The sequence below is a fragment of the Monopterus albus genome, unplaced genomic scaffold, assembly GCF_001952655.1.
Source record: "Monopterus albus unplaced genomic scaffold, M_albus_1.0 scaffold109.1, whole genome shotgun sequence".
Classification (NCBI taxonomy): domain Eukaryota; kingdom Metazoa; phylum Chordata; class Actinopteri; order Synbranchiformes; family Synbranchidae; genus Monopterus; species Monopterus albus.
The window spans coordinates 1,223,890-1,244,958 of NW_018127989.1; the positions used below are offsets into that span (position 1 = coordinate 1,223,890).

The following is a 21,069-nucleotide window of genomic DNA, read 5'->3' on the forward strand; positions in this document are numbered from 1 at the left end:
TTCACAGGAATGGCCCAAACATACGTATGAACGTACGTATAGTACTCACAACCAGAAAACAGAGTGATGCCTCCAGCCACGGCCAAAGCCAGCGCAGAGGCATAAATGTGTGTCATGTGTGTTTAAGGCTAATACAGAAGGTAATGCTGGCCATGCTCTCGGTGGTTTAAGAGTGTCTGTCCTTTTTTTGTCCACTTCTGCCATGGGAGAAATAAAAACATCAGCTGAAGACAGCGTGTCACCATCAACTGGGTGCCGCTATGGCCCTCTGTCTCTATTCGACTGTTACTTCCCCCTAACACCCAGTGGGAAACTGAAGACCATTTAAGAGGAGTGCAAGGAGGGCAGTAAATGTCTCTTCTTGTCAATAACACCACCTGTGTCGGAGCTGCCCTTGGCTCTCCATGAACAACTGTCCCACGCTACTTAAAATGTTTAACAAAAACAGAAGAAGGACAGAAGTGTCATCTTAAAGGAATGCTTGAAGGATTCAGAGGTACACTTCTCCATAAATGTGATGCAGCAGAGGCCAGGGCATCCTGACTTTAAGCTCACATCACTATGACAACATCAGGGTTATTTCTCCAGAGCCACAGGAGAAATTATAAGAATTGCTTTATTCATGCTGTGTTATGCAGTAACTTAACTGTCAGACTGTGTGAATGAGTCACCACAATGTAGAGGGACAAAGGGACATGGCTATATACTGCACTGTGTCCTGTACATTAATGTATTTCCAAGCACTATAATTAAACATCCCTATGTAGCAGAGCAGGGGATTTGAGATTAAACTGAATTGAAGGTAGATGAAGTAGACAGGTAGGCAGAGACAAAGCAGGATGAAGGAAGAGTCGAGAATCCCCTGATATTTGAACCATTCTAAAAATAGTCACTGGAGCTGAGGTATGAGTGGTAGTCCTCCAAGACCTCAGAGAACAGAGAGACAAGGAAAGCAAAAACTGCACACATCCATTCCAGCGTGAAGCTGAATGCTAAAGGTATCTGGTGCACGTACAGTATAGGTTACACCACTTTTCCTTTTTGTGACTCCTTGTTTTGGTCACGCTAACAGAAATACGTCCACATTACGATTTGTTTGAAATGCAGCTGTTGCACCTGCGAAGTCCAGCTGTGTAGGCTAAATGTCAGAAATGTCACCGTTCTGAACTCACCGTTCCACTGAGGAATCAAGGGGAAAGCAGCTTTATGTGCCAGTCCTTTGCAGTCCACACATAGCTCCTGCAGGAAAAAGGAGATCATTAATACTTTGATATACATAAACATTTTCAGTACAACCAAGTCATATCTACTTTAAATTGTGACTAAATAAATATACATATTTGTTTTTTGGAGATGCATTGGAGCAGCACTGAAAAGAAATAAGGCCAAGAATCCCTGCAGGCAGTCACTGTGTTGTCACAGATCACGGCAGCATAAGAAGAAACCAGCCAACACCCTCCTGAACCTGTCCCGGGTTGCTCGACTCTAACCAGGGCCAGCCACAGCAATACCGCAGCACAGCAACACTTACAACAGAGGATCAGAAAACAGCCAAGACGTCCACAGAGACAAGGTAAAAGGGAGCAGACGCTGTGCCATTGTCCAGACACATCAGTGACTGTGATTCCACTGTTACCGGCATAAGGACAGATGGATCAAAGTGAAGGTGACACTGGCAAGGTCGAGCATGGACTGAACAGCAGGCTTCTAAATAAATTAAAATCAAGTTGCTTGTGTCAAGCTGCCCTTCAACAGTGACAAACACAGAAAGGCTGCGTCAGTAGTACATTTAATGTTGATACCAGGTAACATACGTGATAAATTCAAGATCATGTGGCTGTATGATCATAAATACACAAAAGAACTCAGAACAAAATGTAAACCTTCATGATCCTAATCAAACAAATTTGATTCTTCAAACTTAAACTTGCACCTTATTCTTCAACAGAGCAGCTCAACATTGAGGAGAGTTAGCTTGTTCCGTTACAAAAGGCCTGTGGAGTGAGTGTTGTAAATCATATGGTAAAGGCCATGGACGTATAGTCGCAAGAAAAAGTAATAGCACTGTTTGCAATGGTGTGGTTTTCGACATAAATTCAATCATGAAATGTGATCTGATCTTCACCTGAGTCACAAATAACAATATATCTAAGCTGATAAAACACAAACGCTCATGATTTTTCATGTTTTTATTGAACTTACTGTTCAATACTGAATAACAAGTTGTGTTTTATCAGCTAAGAAACATTGTGTTTGTTGATATTTGTGACTTTGGTGAAGATCACATCACATTTCATGACCAATTTATGCACTAAACCAGGAAATTGTAAACAGTGCCGTTACTTTTCTTGCAACTATATGGGCAGTGTCAGTAAGGCAGAGGACACAGCTTTCAAAGTTCAAAAAAGATGGGCTTTTTATTCATCCCAAAATGAGGAAACAATACAAACAACATCAATATCGAATAAACTGGGCCTTAAAAGAGGTCAACAAAAGATAAAGACACTCAAAATACAGCAAACACAACCAACTGAGCTAACAAATGACACACATGGGGAACATATATACTGGCAAATAACATATTTCTCCCAAACTGCCCCCTTTCCTGTATTGGGCACTTGGTGGGAGGTATTTAAACCTGCTGTTGCCTCAGTCCAATCTTGGACAGGAAACAGTAACTCAAAAAGAGAATTTACACACATTAACAACACAAAATTAACCAAATGTGTATGTCCAATGTCAAATCAAATGCCTAACATCTACCTACAACTTAAACCTACACTCATGAACAAAGAAAACAAAAGAACATTATAAAGCTAATTCTGCTGCTGCTGGTGGTTTAGGCCCTCACATGGTGAAGGCCGGGGGCTGAGGCCTTCACAGGAAGCTCAGCTGGGGAAAAAATACTCTCTTTCTACTGAATCCTCCATTGTCCTGTCTGTGTGTGTATGTATTTTAGGACTCATTTACATAACTTTACATGCAAAAGGGCAACATGCAAATAAAACTGCAACTCTTCATATTTACACTAATATATCTAAGCTATATATGGTCCTGTAACGGCTTGACGTGAGCTAAATGCAGCTATGCCAAGATTAACAAGTCAGCAATGAAACTGGAGCATCTATGCACTAGAGCTTTGGTTGGTTTTTGTTAATGCAGTGTAAGATTGGTTACATAAGGCAGATGGGGGTTGCTATGACTCACCTTGTGTTTTCTCCCTCCTGTGTCTTGTGACCAAGTAATACAACAGAAGAGGAGGAAGACAGGGTGTGCTCGTACTTAGGCTACCTCTTCTCTAATGGCACAAGTGGGTGATATTGCTAATACAGCAGTAATGAATACATCAATTAGAGTTTAGAACATTCGATCACCATTATGTGCTTCGGGAATTCGGTCTTACCTCCTCCACTATCAAGAAAAAATGTTTGGACTAATGATGACAGTAAGTTGGAGGTTGCTTGCTGTTGATCTACAGTAGGAGGTGTAAATAATGAACCACAAAGCTGTACAAAATAAGATCTTTTTAATAATCACCTTTATTTGGCCAAGTATGTTACACACAAGGAATGTGTTTCCAGTACAGAACCGAGGCAGCCATCTGCGGCGCCAACTCAACCAATGGTTCTAACCATCGGGAGCAACTTGGGGGTTCAGTGTGTGGACTGCAGGCACCAGGATTCAAACCTCTGAACCTCCGGTTGGGAGACGACTGCTCTACCCACTGAACCACAGTAGCACAGTTAAACCACTGCATCACAAAGCACTTTGCTGAAATGGAGAGGGAAAACCTTTATCCCAGAAATGATTCTTACTTCCCCTCGAGCAGTAGCAAAAAAATCTGCATTTTGTGGTTTATCCTGAGTCATTTTCACCGCAATGTTAAGTCTCTTACAAAACCCACAGCAGCTGCAAATCGTATTGAATCCAGCTCCTGATTCAGTGGTTTTTGCCCAGACTCTGCATTCTTAGCAACACCCGCCACTGATCTGCATGAACAGCCAAACACAGTGGCAGGTGTCAGTTACAGCAAATTAAGACAACAACTGGTAAGCATTTTATTGTTTAGTCAGGAACAAAATGCTTAGGTTGCTGATTCCTAAATAAGCTTTGGATGCCATGTAGCTTCTTACAGTAATTTGTAAAATGGATGTGTGCACACACAGGGATGGTGCACATGAAGCTATGAAGATCCACCATCTTTAACATTAAATATTACACATTCATTGATATGTGTCCATTCAACAATTCAATATTTAAGTTAAAAAGTCCTTTTTTTCTCCTTTTTACAAGGTTGCAGTGAATCATAGAAATATAAAGAGCGATTCACTTTAAGTGAACTGTGAAGTACAAAAGTTAACAAACAGCAGGCTTCAGTTACAATTAACGATGAATGGCAGTGTAGTGTAAACATCCTTACACTTCATATTAACCTTGTCAGTGAGCTTCCTGTGCCACTGACAGTATTACTTCTCTTTTACAGTTTGTTCTGTCTTCAAATCTCTGAAAGGCGCCACTGAATTTGGCATCTTACACTTCAGCTAATCAATAAACTGCATCACAGTTATGAAGGATCTAAAATGCCTGACCTTATCTTAAAACTGTCTTTGCCGTTATCGCAGGTAAAACCCACAGACCGTAATGGTGATAGATGATGGCTACAAACCTCTGCACACTTCAGCATCATTATGCAGATGATGTGACAGCTGATGGCTTTTTGAGCCTGCTGCCTGCCAAAAATCCTTCACTGAATAGTGAACTCGGGGATTAGGATGGAAGTCACATTCTGAGGACGTTTGGGCGACAGGAGGGAATGACTCACTCTCACTCACGCAGGTATCTCTGGAGAATTGAAGCCCCTTTATATTCACCTCCTTTGTTGAGCACAAGCCTGAAAATGGCATACCCAAAACAAAATGATTACTATTCTAAAGGATTATATTCATGTCCCTGGTCTCTTCGAAAGGCAACGCGCTGCATTTTCCATTCAGACTTAGTCCAAGTGATACTGAAACAAACTGACAGAGGCACAAACGTGGTAAAAAGACACTGAGCATTCTGAGTTCTTCTATTTACAGCTACACCACTGTGGCCTAAATGGAACTCAGTAACCAAATTACATTATGGGTCTGTAAAACATCCTGTATTCTGATACTATTCAACAAAACTAGACAAATGTAATTCTTTCAAATCACTGTATTCTGTGTGTACTGGGCATACTGGTGTGTTCTGAGTGAGCATTCAATCCCCTCATGCAGAGAAACTGATATCATTTCCATTAGACAGCCCTGGTTTTGTTTATAGCATAAAGATTACAATTACACAGGCTAAAATATCCGTCATCACAAGCACGGCACACGACTGGCTGGCAGGAAAAGTGCAGCGTCAGGCTGTTGCTAGTTTAGGTAGGTACTGGTTCACTCGCTGACTGACTGACCAATGATTGACAAAGAAGGTACTTGACAGTGAGCCCTGTTTTGGTTTTGTTTCCACCTAGGCTGAAACTATGGGATACATCATTTTAATGTATGATTTTTAACACATTATCTTTATGTGTTACTAAAAGTATGGCTGAACCATAATAAATCCTTTATTGCATTACCACTCCACGTAAGGCTGACCCCAGATAACTAATGAGCTTGTTTGATATTGAGGTGAAAAGGCCCCTTTTCAAGACATATCTTAAAGAGAAACCTAGTTTAGCTAGGTTTATTTACTTAATTACTTTTGGGTCATTGGTTTAAATGACCAATTACCATCTTTCTGAGTAGACTATTTTAACAACATATAAAAACCACACAAAAACCAAGCTGTACCACATGTACTTCTGTATTTAACTTGAAGGCCACAACTTTGAAACAAAATAAGTCCAGCAGGACATTCATTTACACATGAGAAGCTTTTACAAAGTAACACATTAACAAAACAAGTCTGGACATGGGAGACAAGACAACGGATACATGACATTACAAAAAGATGTGGAGTGTTTTAAGATTGTGGTGTGTGAGGCTATGAAGTGTGTGTATTTCCACCTAAAAAGCTGATAAACTATTCTTGTGAGTGGATGCCATTTTCTCTAATGTGATGTATTCTATCAGAAGGTTGGTCCAGTGGTTTATGTGTAGTGATTTGTTTGATTTACAATTTTGAAAGATTGTTTTCTCACCAATAGCTAGAGAAATGAGGAGTGGGTTTTTATATTTAATTGGTAGGTGGTCGATTTCTAGGATATTACCGAGTAAGCAAAGTGATGGAGAAGGAAGGATTCTACAGCCCAAGAAGGGGGTAGAGTTTCTCTGTCACTGATATCCAGAGGGAATGAACTGGTTGGCAGGTCCAAGTAGCATGAAAATAATTGTCGGTGCAACCTAGAGTGCATTGTGAGCAGATGTCTGTGTCGGTGAAACCCATTTTGAACATTTTACTTTCTGTAATATGGGTCCTGTAGATGGTCTTGTATTGTATAAGTTGTAAGTTTACTGTTCTCTCTGAACTCCGTACTTCTGGATCAGTGTATTAAATGATATGAACTGGTTATTTTTAAATACGTGATGTAAGTGAGTGATTCCTTTGTGATGTCATGTTGGGAAATAAATAGGGTTATTATGCAGTTTGAAATCAGGGTTGTGCCAAATTGGAGTGTATCTACATGGTGCAAGTGATGATTTGGTGATTTTGTTTGCTTTCCACCAGGCTGTCAGAGTTGAGAGGTTTGAGATTTTCTTACAGTGATTCATTTTCTTAGTAGAGTTTGGTAGAAAAGGAAGGTCTGCAACCAAGTTATTTAAGTTATTTTTACAGTAATTTTGCTCTAATTCTATCCATGCACTGTTGTAACTGTCCTTCTGAATCCAATTAACTAAATATATAAGTAGTAATATTGAAGTTTGGTGCTTCTAGGCCACCTAGTGATTTCTTCTTTTGGAGTGTAGATAGAGAAATTTTAGGTTTCTTGTTCTTCCAATAAAATTGTGAAGTTTTGAGATTTTCTTACAGTGATTCATTTTCTTAGTAGAGTTTGGTAGAAAAGGAAGGTCTGCAACCAAGTTATTTAAGTTATTTTTACAGTAATTTTGCTCTAACTCTATCCATGCACTGTTGTAACTGTCCTTCTGAATCCAATTAACTAAATATATAAGTAGTAATATTGAAGTTTGGTGCTTCTAGGCCACCTAGTGATTTCTTCTTTTGGAGTGTAGATAGAGAAATTTTAGGTTTCTTGTTCTTCCAATAAAATTGTGAAGTTATAGAATCCAGTGATTTAAACCATTTATCAGTGGGTGTTGTGGGAAGCACTGTAAACAGATAGTTGATTTGAGGAAGAGTTTTCAGTTTGACAGTAGCATGAGAAGGTGAAGTGAACACACCCTTTCAAATCAGCAATCATCAGTTCAATACACTTCAGGGCTTTGCCTTCATATGGTGACTTGGTAAGACCAGTGGATAATATTAATGACATTTTTATATACTATAAGTTAGTTCTTGTGTAACTGACTTTATTGAGGTAGTTTACTGAGTCTGCCCTCTCCATTATATCCTCCACATATCCCATAATACTACTTGTATTGTATTTACAGTGGCAAGTTAAAAACATGTCATTTAAAATAGAATATATATTAAACAAAAGTGTTATTTTGTAGTTTAAAATGCAATTTATTGAAAAGCAGAAGCTGACACTGTTGTAGAGAGGGAAGGAGCTGTGTTGTTAAAGTTACATCTGCTGCAGTGGAGATCAGCATCTCTACCACAATGTTTGATTTTTGATTTGATTTGATTTGATTTATTCTTTCAAGCATGTAAAGACAGTTGATATGTCAACACACATAATTTTACACATATCCAACAAATGCTAATCCCTTATCAATTTGCTTATACCTAGTACATGCTTGAATGGAGTAGGAAGAAGTCAGACTTATTTAGTCCTACCCCATGACATCATCTTAACATCATTGGTTTGCAAGCAGTATCTCTACATAAATAATTCTCTTCTACACCACACAAGTAATATACTAAAGAATTATAACAAAGTGTTAACATTCATACACCACACCCACAATGTTCCATCTAATTAATCATTAAGCCTGTTCTTGCATATATCTTGATTGACACATACCTTTATATTTATGTTTAAACTCACCCCTTAAATTGTATCCCCCTTCCCTTTCATTAAATAGTTTTTGAATTCCACCAGGTAATAAATTGTTCCTGGCTTTATACATAAACACTGCAGTCTTATATCCCACTAAATCAAAAAATTTTAACAATTTAGACTGTATGAAAGCTACATTGGTGTGATCCCTGTACCCCATCTTATGCACAATTCTTATCGCTCTTTTTTGTAATATATATAATGGTTGAAGTGAGCTTTTGTATGTATTTCCCCAGTTTTCAACGCCATACTCTAAGTATGGTAAAATCAATGAAGAATACAAAATGCGTAGTGCTTTCCTGTCCAAAATATATCTAACCCTTGCCAATATCGATATATTTTTTGCTATTTTGTGCTGAACATATCTGATATGAGATTTCCAGGAGAATTTGTCATCAACTATGACACCTAGAAATTTAATTTCATATACTCGTTCTATATTAGCTCCCCCAATTTTCAATTGAAGTTCATTATCTAGTCTACGATTCCCAAATACCATAAATTTAGTTTTATCCATATTCAGAGATAGTATATTACTGTCACACCATTTCTTTATCTTCTCAAGTTCCTGTGAAACCCGTCCAGACAGTTGCTGTAGGTTTTCATGTTAAAACCAGAGGGAGCAGCATTGTCCAAAAATGCCGTTTGGCCACAGGTTGGTTGAAATGAGCTTAACCCTTTTCTTTGCTCCACCAGAGTTGACTGTTGCTGAGCTAACTCTCATTTGTTACTGTCAGAGTTTACGGCTCTGCTTCACCATCACTAGTCTGCTGGTAATGGGCTATGAGGTTTTCACACAATCCTCCTCACTCCTCTGTTCAATTCTCATTATCAAGTCGTTAAAATGCACTCAAATGATTTACTTTTCCGAGGATGAACTAATGTTACAGGACAACTCATGACCTCGCGGTGGAGTTCCACCTTATTTGTTCTGTCGACCTTATTACAGAACTCTATTTTTAGAACTTATGCATCAATTCAGAATAATAAAAGATAGAAAGTTCAGCTTTTATGTGCCAGTTTTTTCACCTGCCCCTATTGTACAGAGAATATTTTTAAAATGGCTGGGACATATTAAAAAGATTAATTATTAGTAGAAAAAAAAAATCTGATTTTCTTTAAGCAAATAAAAAAAGATGTACTCTATCAACACAACTAATTTATTTGAGCAGCGACCAAACAGCCACCTCTTGCAGTTCAGTCTTTATTTTAACAGCTACTGGACTGTTATAGTCACAGCAATAATAGCACAGTTGTTCTTTAAAGCACAGCTATTTATTACATCTACGATGGAATACCTTAATTATTAAAGAGTAACTTTTAACATTATTACAAATGGCTAAATGTTGGTCACCGGAGAGAAACCATGAAAGTTCATAAATTATTGTTACTTCTTCGAGCCAAATTATGTCTGAGAGCCACTTTGCATAACTCAGTCTGACACTGACTGCACATACAGTATTGTACACGCACAAATGCACGGACACGCCAACAGGCTGATTAACCCTCCGACTGCAGTACACAGTATGGATTATCAGTCACAACCGCTCATTAGTATGGGACTAAAGAGGGGCAGCGTAAAAACGAGTCACTCTCTTTTTTTAACGTTTCAAATGTTTGTAAATTAAATGTTTCATTTTCTTGACTTTTTTAAATTTGCATGGTTTGATTCTGATTTGACTCTCACAAGAAAAAGTGATTCTTGGGCTAAAGTTACAACACAAAGTGTGAAAAAAGTGAAGGGGTGTCTACTTTCTGAAGCCACTGTATGCATTTCTAAAAATAAGTGGATATCAGTAGTCGGATGTGTGCTGTGGTTTTATTCCTGTGTTCACTGCAGAGGCAGCAGTCTCAGTAACTTTACTTTGTTAGAGCAAAGGTCATCTGGCTATTTATTTTTGCAAAATTTGTAAAATAAATGTTTAGTTTTTTTGTCAGTCTAGTTATTTAAATGCAATGATGACACTGTAGGGTAAGGGAAAAACAAGAATCCCCATCATTAACATAACAGGGCTGAGAGACGGCAGCCAGCAGCTACAGTAGCAGCTCTGCGACGCAAAGCTTGGACACAAGGGTTTTCAGCTAAATACTAACAGCTGCATGGCAAAATGCTCATGATGACAATACTAACATGATGATGTTCAGTAAGTGTGATGCTTACCATCTTAGTTTATCATGTTAGCATGCTAACATTTGCTAATTACAGCCAAATAAAGGACAACTGAGGACCAAAGTACCAGACAAACATTTGATGCTGGCGCTGGCGGAGAAATTAAAACCATCATCAAAATTATTACAATTTCGCTTTGAGATGTAAATGTTTCTACCGAATGTCATGGTGATCAATCCAACAGCTGTCAAGACATTTACAGTTGTGACACCAGGGCAAAGATCAAGAGATCACCAGCGCCCGTGGGTTCATCCTCTAGGGACCATGAACGTCTCAGATGTGCAACATTTCACATCAGTCCATCCAATAGTAGTTGAGATACTGTATTTCAGTGGATAAGTGGAAATTTGAACCTGCTGGTGGCTCTAGATGGAAAAACTGTTGAAAAAAATCAATAGACACAATCCCCTGGTGATTATGCATTTCTGTACAAAATTTCAATGTGCACCAACAAGGTGGACCAACAGGCTAACTAGCATGAAAGGTAAAAATGCAAGCAGTGAAAAATTAAACCAGTTGCCTGTTTGCAACTTGTATTTTAAATACTGAAATTGGTTCTGACCCAGAGTGAAAGTTTCTGTTTAGAATGACTTTTATTTGGCCACATTTCATTCGGCGTCGTCACTTTTTCCAGATGACACAACCCTCCATAGTACATATTCCTCTTGTCACTATGACAACCCATCAAACTGAATTTATAATGAGGTGCGACAGAAGAATACCTCAAGCTAGGTACTTGCTGGGTGTACTTTGTGCTCAATATGTTAGCTAACCTCAGAAATAGAGTCATAAAGACATCACCCACAGAGCACAGACAGGAGCAGTTCTCTTCAATACGACAGAGAAAGACGGAGCAGGAGGAGAGGCAGCATACCGTAAGCAGTGAGGGCACATACCTAGTTCAGTGCAGGAGACTGTGAGAAACAGTGCTTGCATAATGCAGTATAAGCCATAAAACTAATTAAGGGACACTTTTCTCTCCCTCTCACTTTCTTTGCTTCTCTCATTGTGAAGAACATCAACTGTCTATAACTGCAGGACTGTTTGTAACTCAAATCAATAAACACCACAGTTGAAGTCAGAGGTTTATATGCACTTAGGCTGAAGTCATTAAAACATTTTTTTAACCATAGATGTCATGTTAAGATAGTCTTGCTGTTTACAGAGACATTATTTCAATTATAATTCGCTGTATCAAAACTCCAGTGGGTCAGTGTTAAGGAAACCATTGTGTTTCCTTTAATTCTGTATAATATATGAACAACCATCAGTGAGTGAGAAATAAAGAGAATTGAGATGGAAACAGATGATTCACTGTGGCGACCCCTAACGGGAACAGCCAAAAGAAGAAGAAGAAGAAGAAGAGATGGATACGTCTTCAGTATGATTTATTTCTGCAGAAAGGAATAGTCTACAACAGCACTCGGAGAGGTATGTTACAGACTCAAAGAATAAAGGAAGATCCAGTTCAATATAAAGCAGAGAATAACGCCACATATAAAAGGATAATAATGTATCTGTGTTCAAAGAGTTTCTGATTTCCAAAACACCGAGGTTCACATGAGATAATTTCAAGGTCTGTGGATATTACAAAGATACCTTAGGCATTCAGTGTGTCAGCAGAAACAGAGTTCACTTGTTCAGTGTGTGAAAGGTACCACAGTTAGTTACCAGACTACAGTTTAATATGTAAATGAACAATATAAATAGATATACTGATAAATACCATTATAGTCAGAAGCAGGTCATTTATTATCTTCTGACTGGCTGACATCATTTGAGTCAATAGGAGGAAAACCTGTGGATGTATTTTAACACCTACCTTCAAGCTCAGTACCTTTTTGTTCGGCATCATGGGGAAATCAAAACAAATCAGCCAAGACCTCAGAAAAAAATGTGGACCACCACAAGTCTGGGTCATCCTTGGGAGCCACTTCCAAACGCCTGAAGGTTCCGCGTTCATCCGTACAAACAATACTACGCAAGTACGTATTAGCACCATGGGACAACGTAGTCATCATACCGCTCAGGAAGGAGACGTGTTCTGTCTCCCAGAGATGAACGGACTTTGGCCTGAACAGTACAAATCAATCCCAGAACAACAGCAAAGGACCTTGTGAAGACACTGGAGGAAACATGTACCAAAGTACCTATCTCTACAGTAAGTGTCAAAATGGCTTAAGAACCACCAAGTCAAGGTAGTGGAGCGGCTTTCACGAAGACCTGACCTCAATCCAATAGAACATTTGTGGGCAGAACTGAAAAAGCGTGCGCAATCAAGGAGGCCTACAAACCTGACTCCACCAGTTCTGTCAGGAGGAACGGGCTGAAACTCCAGCAATGTAAGAAGCTTGTTGAAGCCACGTCGAAACATTTGACCCAAGTTAAACAATTTAAAGGCAATGCTGCCAAATACTAGCTGAGTGTTTATAAATGCTGTGAAAAACTGAATTCACATGTATTTGCCTAAGGTGTATGTCATCTTCTGACTTCACTTGTAAATAACAATACTGATTTACGTATACACCCATTCACAAAGAAGGTATGGGCACGTCTGCTGCTGTGAACATGACCTTGTATTTTCTTCCCCACTCACATCTGCTTAATGAGCTAGAAATTAAATGCTTCTAATGCCAAGAGCATCAGTTTGAATTGAAATGAGATTAGTGCTCTAATTTTCCAGCAGGGACAATCTGACAAAGCCAAGTCTGAAAACTCTTTTACTGTGATTGAACCAAATGCAACACATCCCACAAGGCGGATGTGGGCACAGACATAGAACCTTTCAAGGAATGAATGCAAACCGCATCCTCTGAAATTACACAACCACAGTAATAATCATAATATCATAGCCATCTTATCTCCACCTGGATCCTCCCAACCAACAACAGAAGGGCATGTTCTCTCCCAACAGGCAGATGGTATAGATTAGTGGTTCTCCAATAACAAAACAAGTGGGCTCTGATGGCTGCAAGGTTATCAAGATCAAGCTCTGCAAGATGCATTCAGACAGAACAGCGTGCACAAGATGGGCCAAAAATAAGAGTTTGTGTCTTTTGTGCAAAAAACCCTGCAAAGTGGTGGGAAGCTTAACTTTTTTAAACTTGAAAGCTGTTATTGATTAATAACATTTTATAAAATTTATGCTCAGGCGCGCAGAATATAGTTTGGGAAGGTTGGCTTCTGGCATTTGTTAAAGATCAATATACTATGCCTTCATCGTTGGATAAACTTCTATTAAGACCTTTTTTTGTTCACGAAGCTGTTAACACAACCGTTACATTATCACAATGAAATTGTGGACTATGTGAATTGAAAGTCTGGTGATATTTTTCAATTATGAATATAAATTTGTGATTATAGATTATAGTCAATATGAACAAAACCTAAATATTTTTGGACAGATTTCCATGTGTGATTGATTTTTGTGAATATGTAACATTTGTTCAGATATTTAAGGCGATGAGAGAAAAATGTGATCACATGCAAAAACTGGGAGTTGGGTGACAGTGATATGTGGTGCCAACCAAACACATGGAAACCAGAAAGGAAGGAGCAAGGAGCTGTGCTGGGGCCTGGTTGTGGTGACGCATGTCCGGAACACTGACTGTTTTCAGACAGCTTCCTCTTACAGTTCTACCCCACCCTTGCTTTTATTTCAAACCCACACTGGCCACCAGTTAGTGACAGCCTCTCTCGAGTAGGGTCCCACACCCAGTCAACAACAGACCTTTTGTCATTATTAACAAATTTAAAGTGACTTCACAAATGCCAGGACACACACACGTTAGAACCTGTGCATATAGGCAACCCCGGGGCACGGCCAAAGGCAAGATCACGGCTAGAAATTAATAATGCAGAATCACGTCTACAGAAATAATCATGAGCATTCACTGTGGGAACGGAGGTCAAAAAGACCAGCAACAGCTACAAATGAGTGAAGCTGACCAAATTCATGTAGATTTAATGAGAAACTGAGGCCTAGAGACATTTTATATATGTGTGTGTGCTCATGTCCACCCTCAGTCCCTGCAGAGATAATTCCCTTAAAGTAAGTGTAATGCAGTGGGTTTTCCTGCACCATCAGCTTTACCCCCACACCATCCTCTTTTCCTTTCTCATGCACTCGATGTGCTTACTCCTAATCTTCCCTGGGCTGTCGACCTCACAAAGACAGAGGACGCACTCAACAATTCAGCCGTAGCTTCTCATTCACACAGCAGAGGAAGCTTTACTTGTTCCGTGTGCTTAAACGTCGTCCTCTGCCTGTGTCTCTAATGTGTGTACAGTACACGCACATTTTCAGCAACATAATTTCCTGCGTGATAGAGTCACCAGCTGCGGAGGGAAGATTTTCTACATCCAATCCATTGTGGTGCCGAATTACAGCTTTGTAATTGAGTGTGCTACTCTACTCAGCTATATTTTGCTACCCATGAACGGGAACTCAGTGAGTGTTGATGATTCAGTAGCTTAAAGGGGAACGTCACCCGTTTTTCATAGCAGGCCTGTAGGAGCTGCCAGGACAGGCTGGAGTCATGACTTCTTACAGCACACTACCTTTTCAACACAGAACAAGAGCAAATGGAGACATGATGTTCAAAATATGAAAGCAGACAGAGACCATATTTTAGAGAGCTAAATTATTCTTACAGTAAGTAAATAAACAAGCAACTGCATGTCACAAAGTCCCACCAATATTGTTTCCCTGCTGTACAGTATCTGCAGAGACAAGCAGGCATCTCCTACCATCACCATGGCAGCATTTATTTTTAGATTATTTACCCCATATTTTGGATCCGCCACTGTGTGAACTGAGAAAAATGGGAAATGGAGCCCTTTCTGCCGGAGTCCTGAGCATTTAGTCATTCCTGAGCTGCCAAGTTCTTGTTTACTGTCTTTGTTGTGGTTGATGTGCCATATGTGCTATCATATTCATCCCCTGACATAAAATCTAGCTAAAAGCAAAGGAAAATTGATGGTTGTTGGTGAAACTAAAGAAGCTTTTCAAAGCATTCAACGGAAACGATGTAAATAATCTGGACGGGGCCATTTTAAGGTCTCAGTTTTACCAGGTTTATGTTTGTGTATGACACTAAAAGAGCTGCATGGCAAATCTGGCTCTAGAATTAATACTGACATTTTGCAGATAATCACATCCTCTTCGATGTTCAGTGCGAGTATGGATAGCATTAAGTAAAAAGCATTTTTTTAAAAAGCAGACAGTGCCTCAGGGCCAGCAGGGAGCAGCAGGATCACAAAGGTCAATCAGCAGAGCTGTGATGCCCTTGAATCCAACACTTCACACTAACTGCTACAGAGGAGCATCTGAAGTTAAGAAAAATAAACCTTGTACTTAATAAACTCAGTTTGTGCAGGTGCATAACTGTATGAAGTGAGCTGCTGAGAAAGTGAGTGTTCATTGTATTAGAATGTTTCAAACCCATCTCCTATATGGAGTTTTCAGTCATGTGACTGGTGTAAAGGCAAAAGCCCTTCTAACATGGCGGCCAATGCTGGACACTTGGTAGAACTGCAGCACAAGCCAGTTCATTTTCTAATGATTCGATTCAGTGGCTCATTGGTAGGAATGAAGGGATCAGTCTTACTTGACAGCCTTTTTTTTTGGTGCCCAAATTTTGTTGCCTGTGTTATAAGTCTACTCCACCAGGATGGAGCCTGCGAGCAGTGGTGGTCGAGCAAACCAGCGTGCGAATGAATAACAAATAACACCGCCACACCTCTGCACGTCCCTGCTGGAAGGGTTTTATGTGAATGCAGCCAGACCTCAGGCTTCACATATACAGTATGTATATCCCCTTACACTAGCACCAGGATGAAAGCTTACAAAAGTACAGACAGACATGTTTTTTAGATGTGGATGGGTCAATAATGCTGCTGTTTGGGAGGTGAATCAAATCAAATCTCATTTATTTATATAGCACAAACATCCAGCTGACCAAAGTACTTTACAGACAGAATAAAATCACGATAAATAACTAAAATACAATAGATTGAGTGCAAAAATAAAACAATAACTCAGACACACAGTTAACATATGTTCAATAAATTAAAATTAAAAGGAATGCATCAGGCCCTACTGTGTATTAAAAACCAAGCCAAAGAAATTTAAGTAATGATTTAAAAGTACTGAGGTCAGTAGCTGACCTAACATTAAAAGGTAGACTATTCCACAATTTAGGGGCTGCAACAGTAAAAGCACGGTCATCCCAGTGTTTATATCTGGCCCTTGGAACCTCTCAAAGAAACTGGCTTGAAGATCTGAGGGACCTTGTAGGTTTGTGCCAATGCACTAATTCAGTGAGGTAAAATGGAGCCAAACCGTTACGAGCCTTAAAAACACAAATCAATAACTTAAAGTCAATTCTAAAATGAACTGGAAGCCAGTGGAGAGAAGCCAGTACCGGGGTTATATGGTCGAATTTCCTAGTACTTGTTAAAAGACGAGCAGCAGCATTTTGCACCATTTGAAGACAAGTAAGAGGGACGACTGGTTAACACCATAATATAGAGCATTGCAATAATCAAGTCTAGAAGTGATAAAAGCATGGACTGCAATCTCAAAATCATTGAAAGAAAGGAATGACTTGCCCTTGCTTAACAGCCTCTGGTGGAAGAAGCTAGATTTCACAACTGAGTTGATTTGCTTGTCAAAACTCAAGTCGCCATCAAACATCACCCCTAGGTTTTTTACAGTCGACTTCAGATGATGAGCCAGGGGGCCCAGACCCTGGTCAGAAGAAGTTAAGTTCACCAAGTCTCCAAAAAGCACCCACTCAGTTTTAAAATAAGTCCCCATTATCTATAACATGTCAAAAAACAGAAACACATTTTTATTCATTTTTAAAGTTCATGGCAGACTGTTGTCATGAAAAAATAAATAAATACTGTGTTCTGGAAACAATAACTTAAACCCTCAGAGGAAAAACACACCACAGTGCCAAGCACTGCGTGTAATTTATGCCCGGCAACCAAAATCAAAGCATGTTCTCCAGCTGTGCGGTTGTGACACTGTGACAACAGAAAACATGCCAAACATCCAGCAGTGCAAAGCAGCAATCCCCCCCCACCAACATGAACTACTACTTTTCAGATGAACAGCACATTTCCTTTGGGGGGGACACATTTAAAACAGTCCTACTGTATATCAGGACTTAATTAGCAGCATCGTCAGCCCTGGTACTGAATTTATGGCTCAGAACCACGAACATGTGGTGGCATAACATATTGCAGCCATGATGGTGATTTAACAGTTGCCTGACAAGCTCTTCACTTCACAGCTGAAGGTACATGAGCCTTTAGCCTGTTTGCATGTGTCAACATGCTAAAATGTAAACAAACAGGATAAAATATGGGGCTTAAAATACTCCAAAGCACAACCATCCTGTCCTTCAGTCTCTTCACTGGCTTCCGGTAAAGTTTAGAATTGATTTTAAGGCTCTATTGTTCGTGTTCAAGGCCATTAATGGCCTTGCTCCAGCCTAGTTGACTGATCTGTTAACTGTTCATACCCCAGTCAGAAAGAAAGTGAACTACTAAAGCTGCTCCAAGTCGACTCTACACCAGTTATTTGATTATTATTATATTCATCGCTCGGTTAGGGAGTAGCTGGGCGCCCTGCCTCTCTTTACATTCCATTACAATTGTTAAAATGTAAAAAAAAAAGAAGTTTTGGGGGCAAATGACTTGTACGCTGTATTTCTTATGTAACTATCGTTTTATCTAAATTGATATGGGCATGTTTGCATTTACAGATTAACCTTGTGTACAATAACTGCACACAGCCAAATGTAACCTCGTCATTCGTCTGCCCTAATTCTATTCTAGAAGCTGTCTCAAGGACACATAAACCATGCCAGCCTGGAGCCCAGATATGCCCAATCACACCTCTCTGATTCATTGGTCAGCATAAAAACTACTGATCACCAGGCAATAGCCACTTCACTGATGACAAAGATATAGTACAGGCGGACTTTCACTGCACAATCAACCCAAAGCTTTGTCTTGCAGGTTATGACGGCCACACAAAAGGGGTCATGTTTGACTACAAAACACAGGGTAGGGGTGGGACTGCATTTGAGCAGAGGTTTAGATACACATAAACACACACAGACTTCATTTGCTGAGTACCTACAATCCCATTTATCTCTGCCACTGAGGGATTACACACTGGCCACATAAATCATAAAAGCTGTCACCATCGTCTGTGCTCCTGTTAACTGCCCACAGACTACAAACGAGTGGAAGGAAAATTAATATCATAAGAGTCACTGAGCTGGGCACGAGTCAGATCTGAGCCATCGTCACTGAGATAAATATTTCATCCTCTGGTCTTTCCAGTGGCACAACAGAGCTGTACTGCATTCAGACGCGTGTCAGAGGTGGGAAAGCTGTGAACAACATGCCAAAGGTCTGAGTATTGACTTTGTGGGGGAAAATCCATATGAATTGATTAGAAATTGTATAATTACTAATCAATAATAATTTTTAACATGCTATGATTTGTGGTGACTAGGGCACTGCATACAGGCTAATTGTTAGTCTGACCAACACACTGCTGGGCCACATTTAGCAGTCGATTCAAGACTTTACAAAGCAACAAGACTGCCTGGAGGTTATGACCATTCGAGGAAATCAAACCATCACATAATACTTTATGCTGTCGGGACAAAGTCTCGTGTGTATAAACCAGGGCGTTTCTGCATCAAAGTAGTAGAACATAACTACACCTGGTTTTTTTTTAGCTTTCAGTCACAACTAAGATGATAATTCACCGTTGTAGGTAAAACAAGGGAAAGCACGACATGGGCTCTTTAACTGTTGTCGTCTTGTTAATATTTTTCTAACTTTGCTGCAGAGTGGAGGTGTGCAGTCTTTGAGAATCACTGAAATCCATGTACAATAATTAGTTTACACACATAAAGCATCATATGAAAGCAGCTTATGAGCCATGATGAAGGTAAAGTCGGTCTGTGCGCTGCTGTCATGAAACAGGCTTTGATCCACTGCGGGGGTGTTTGGTCCTGTAGCTGTTTGATGCATCTTTGGGCAGTAAGGTGAAAATATCTTTGAATTTATAGATGAAGTCACAAAATGTTTCAGTAAAAGCTCAGCTGATGCTGTAACTGCAGAGCAGAACAGAATGGCATTTATGGATCTGCCTGGCATTCACATGTAATAAACTGAGAGCAGTCCTGTCAGCATGGTTTTGCTGTAGTAAGCCCCTACAGCCCTGTGGGGTGCAGGCAGTTAGCCTGTTGACAACCTTAATTTTACATTACACACACAGACACACTCCTGGAGATACATAAAGGACAGGGTTGCAGGCTTAAAAACGAGCCCCATGCTGGATTCACTCGGTCAAGTTAAGTGTAAACTTCTCCCATTTCTCTGAGAAGAGATAACTGATCTGGTCATGTCTTATCAACAGAGTGAATCAGCCATTCCAAACTCCTGAACGTGTCCTGGACACCTCAGTCCTGTTCTGACAAATCAGTTCAAATATTTTGTTCCCCTCTGATCTCTAGTGTTGCCCTGCTTAAAAAAAAGAGCTATTCCAAAAATGAAAATGAATGATCTACATATAAACATGCAAGGTAAAACATGACAGGACAAGGGCAGCCACAGAACAGATGCTTCAGCTGATGCTGATTTCTGTCTCATATAGATTTAGACACTAGGAACTTCAAGGCGCACATCTGACAGTCACGACCGAGTAAACACATTAGGCAATACACCTAACTGGTCAGTAATGATGGCATTTCTGGAGTAGACGATCACACAAATCATCATGGCATCACATTAAAGTTCTATTATTAATTCATATCCTTTTCACACAGTCTAGTGCCAAGTAACAAAAACTGTATGAATAATATACAAGTCCTGATTTTTACAAACGTCCGCAGCCATTCCATTATTTCTGAAATGTGACTAGGTGGCACTGAAAGTCCTGACCTTCTCTATAGACCAGTAGGTAAAGTGCTACCTGGCACCAGCCCAGTCCACTCGGGATGTTGAAGCGAGCCACTGTAGGCACTAAACAGGACTGTGTCCTTTGTTGCCTCTGCAGCATCATTTCCAAGGTGTTCAAATGTAGATGGGATCATCACAAATAAGTAAAGGAAATAAAGAAAACGTGTCTGGAAATGTGGCTTCTGGTACCTCGCTGAGATCACCTGACTGCTGTTTGTGTTCTTACAGATTGAGCCCGTTCATTTCCAAGTGGCGCTCCTTCGCTTCCTTATGCAGCTTGGTTTGGTAAGAAATCTTGCACTTGATCATGATTTTTTCTTTTATTTTACGTTGTAACCTAAAAATTTGAAGTTCTCTCCAGTAGGTGAGTCCAGTCAGTGTTGGGACACAAGTGTGTCTTTGTCCCATTCAGTCTCTAAGAACCAAAACCAGCTCTGATTTACTTGTAGCCAGAGTCATAAGTTAGAGCTCTTACCGCCCTGGGAGATGCCTCTGCAGCAACACTCGATACTCAATGACACAAAGCAAATCCCCTGAAAGCTTCATGCCTTTGCTCCAAAAGGCAAACAGCCTTCAGCCACTAGTTAGCAGGCTGGTGCCTACTCGTACGGCTGAATTAAAGTCAGTGTGTTATTCTGTTCTGGATCGTCTAAAAGCTATGGATGGGTTAAACGGCAGGAATAAACACCAGTTCTAGGGTGAGACAGCTCATACTGTTACAGAATGTTTAAGGCTGCTTGACAAATACTGTTTCACT

At 39.9% G+C, this 21,069-nt stretch overlaps 1 protein-coding gene across 3 annotated transcripts in view; it reads right to left on the minus strand.

Moving 5' to 3' along the window:
• Positions 1 to 21,069, minus strand: part of adarb1b (adenosine deaminase RNA specific B1b) — a 103,212-nt gene that overhangs the window by 63,345 nt on the left and 18,798 nt on the right. For 2 of the 3 annotated variants that reach the window (XM_020611053.1, XM_020611055.1), the window contains exon 2: positions 1,173 to 1,239. The exons of the other annotated variant lie outside the window; for it this stretch is intronic. The gene's annotated coding sequence lies outside the window, so the exon portion shown is untranslated. The remainder of the gene's footprint in view (positions 1 to 1,172; positions 1,240 to 21,069) is intronic. 3 annotated transcript variants of the gene reach the window in all.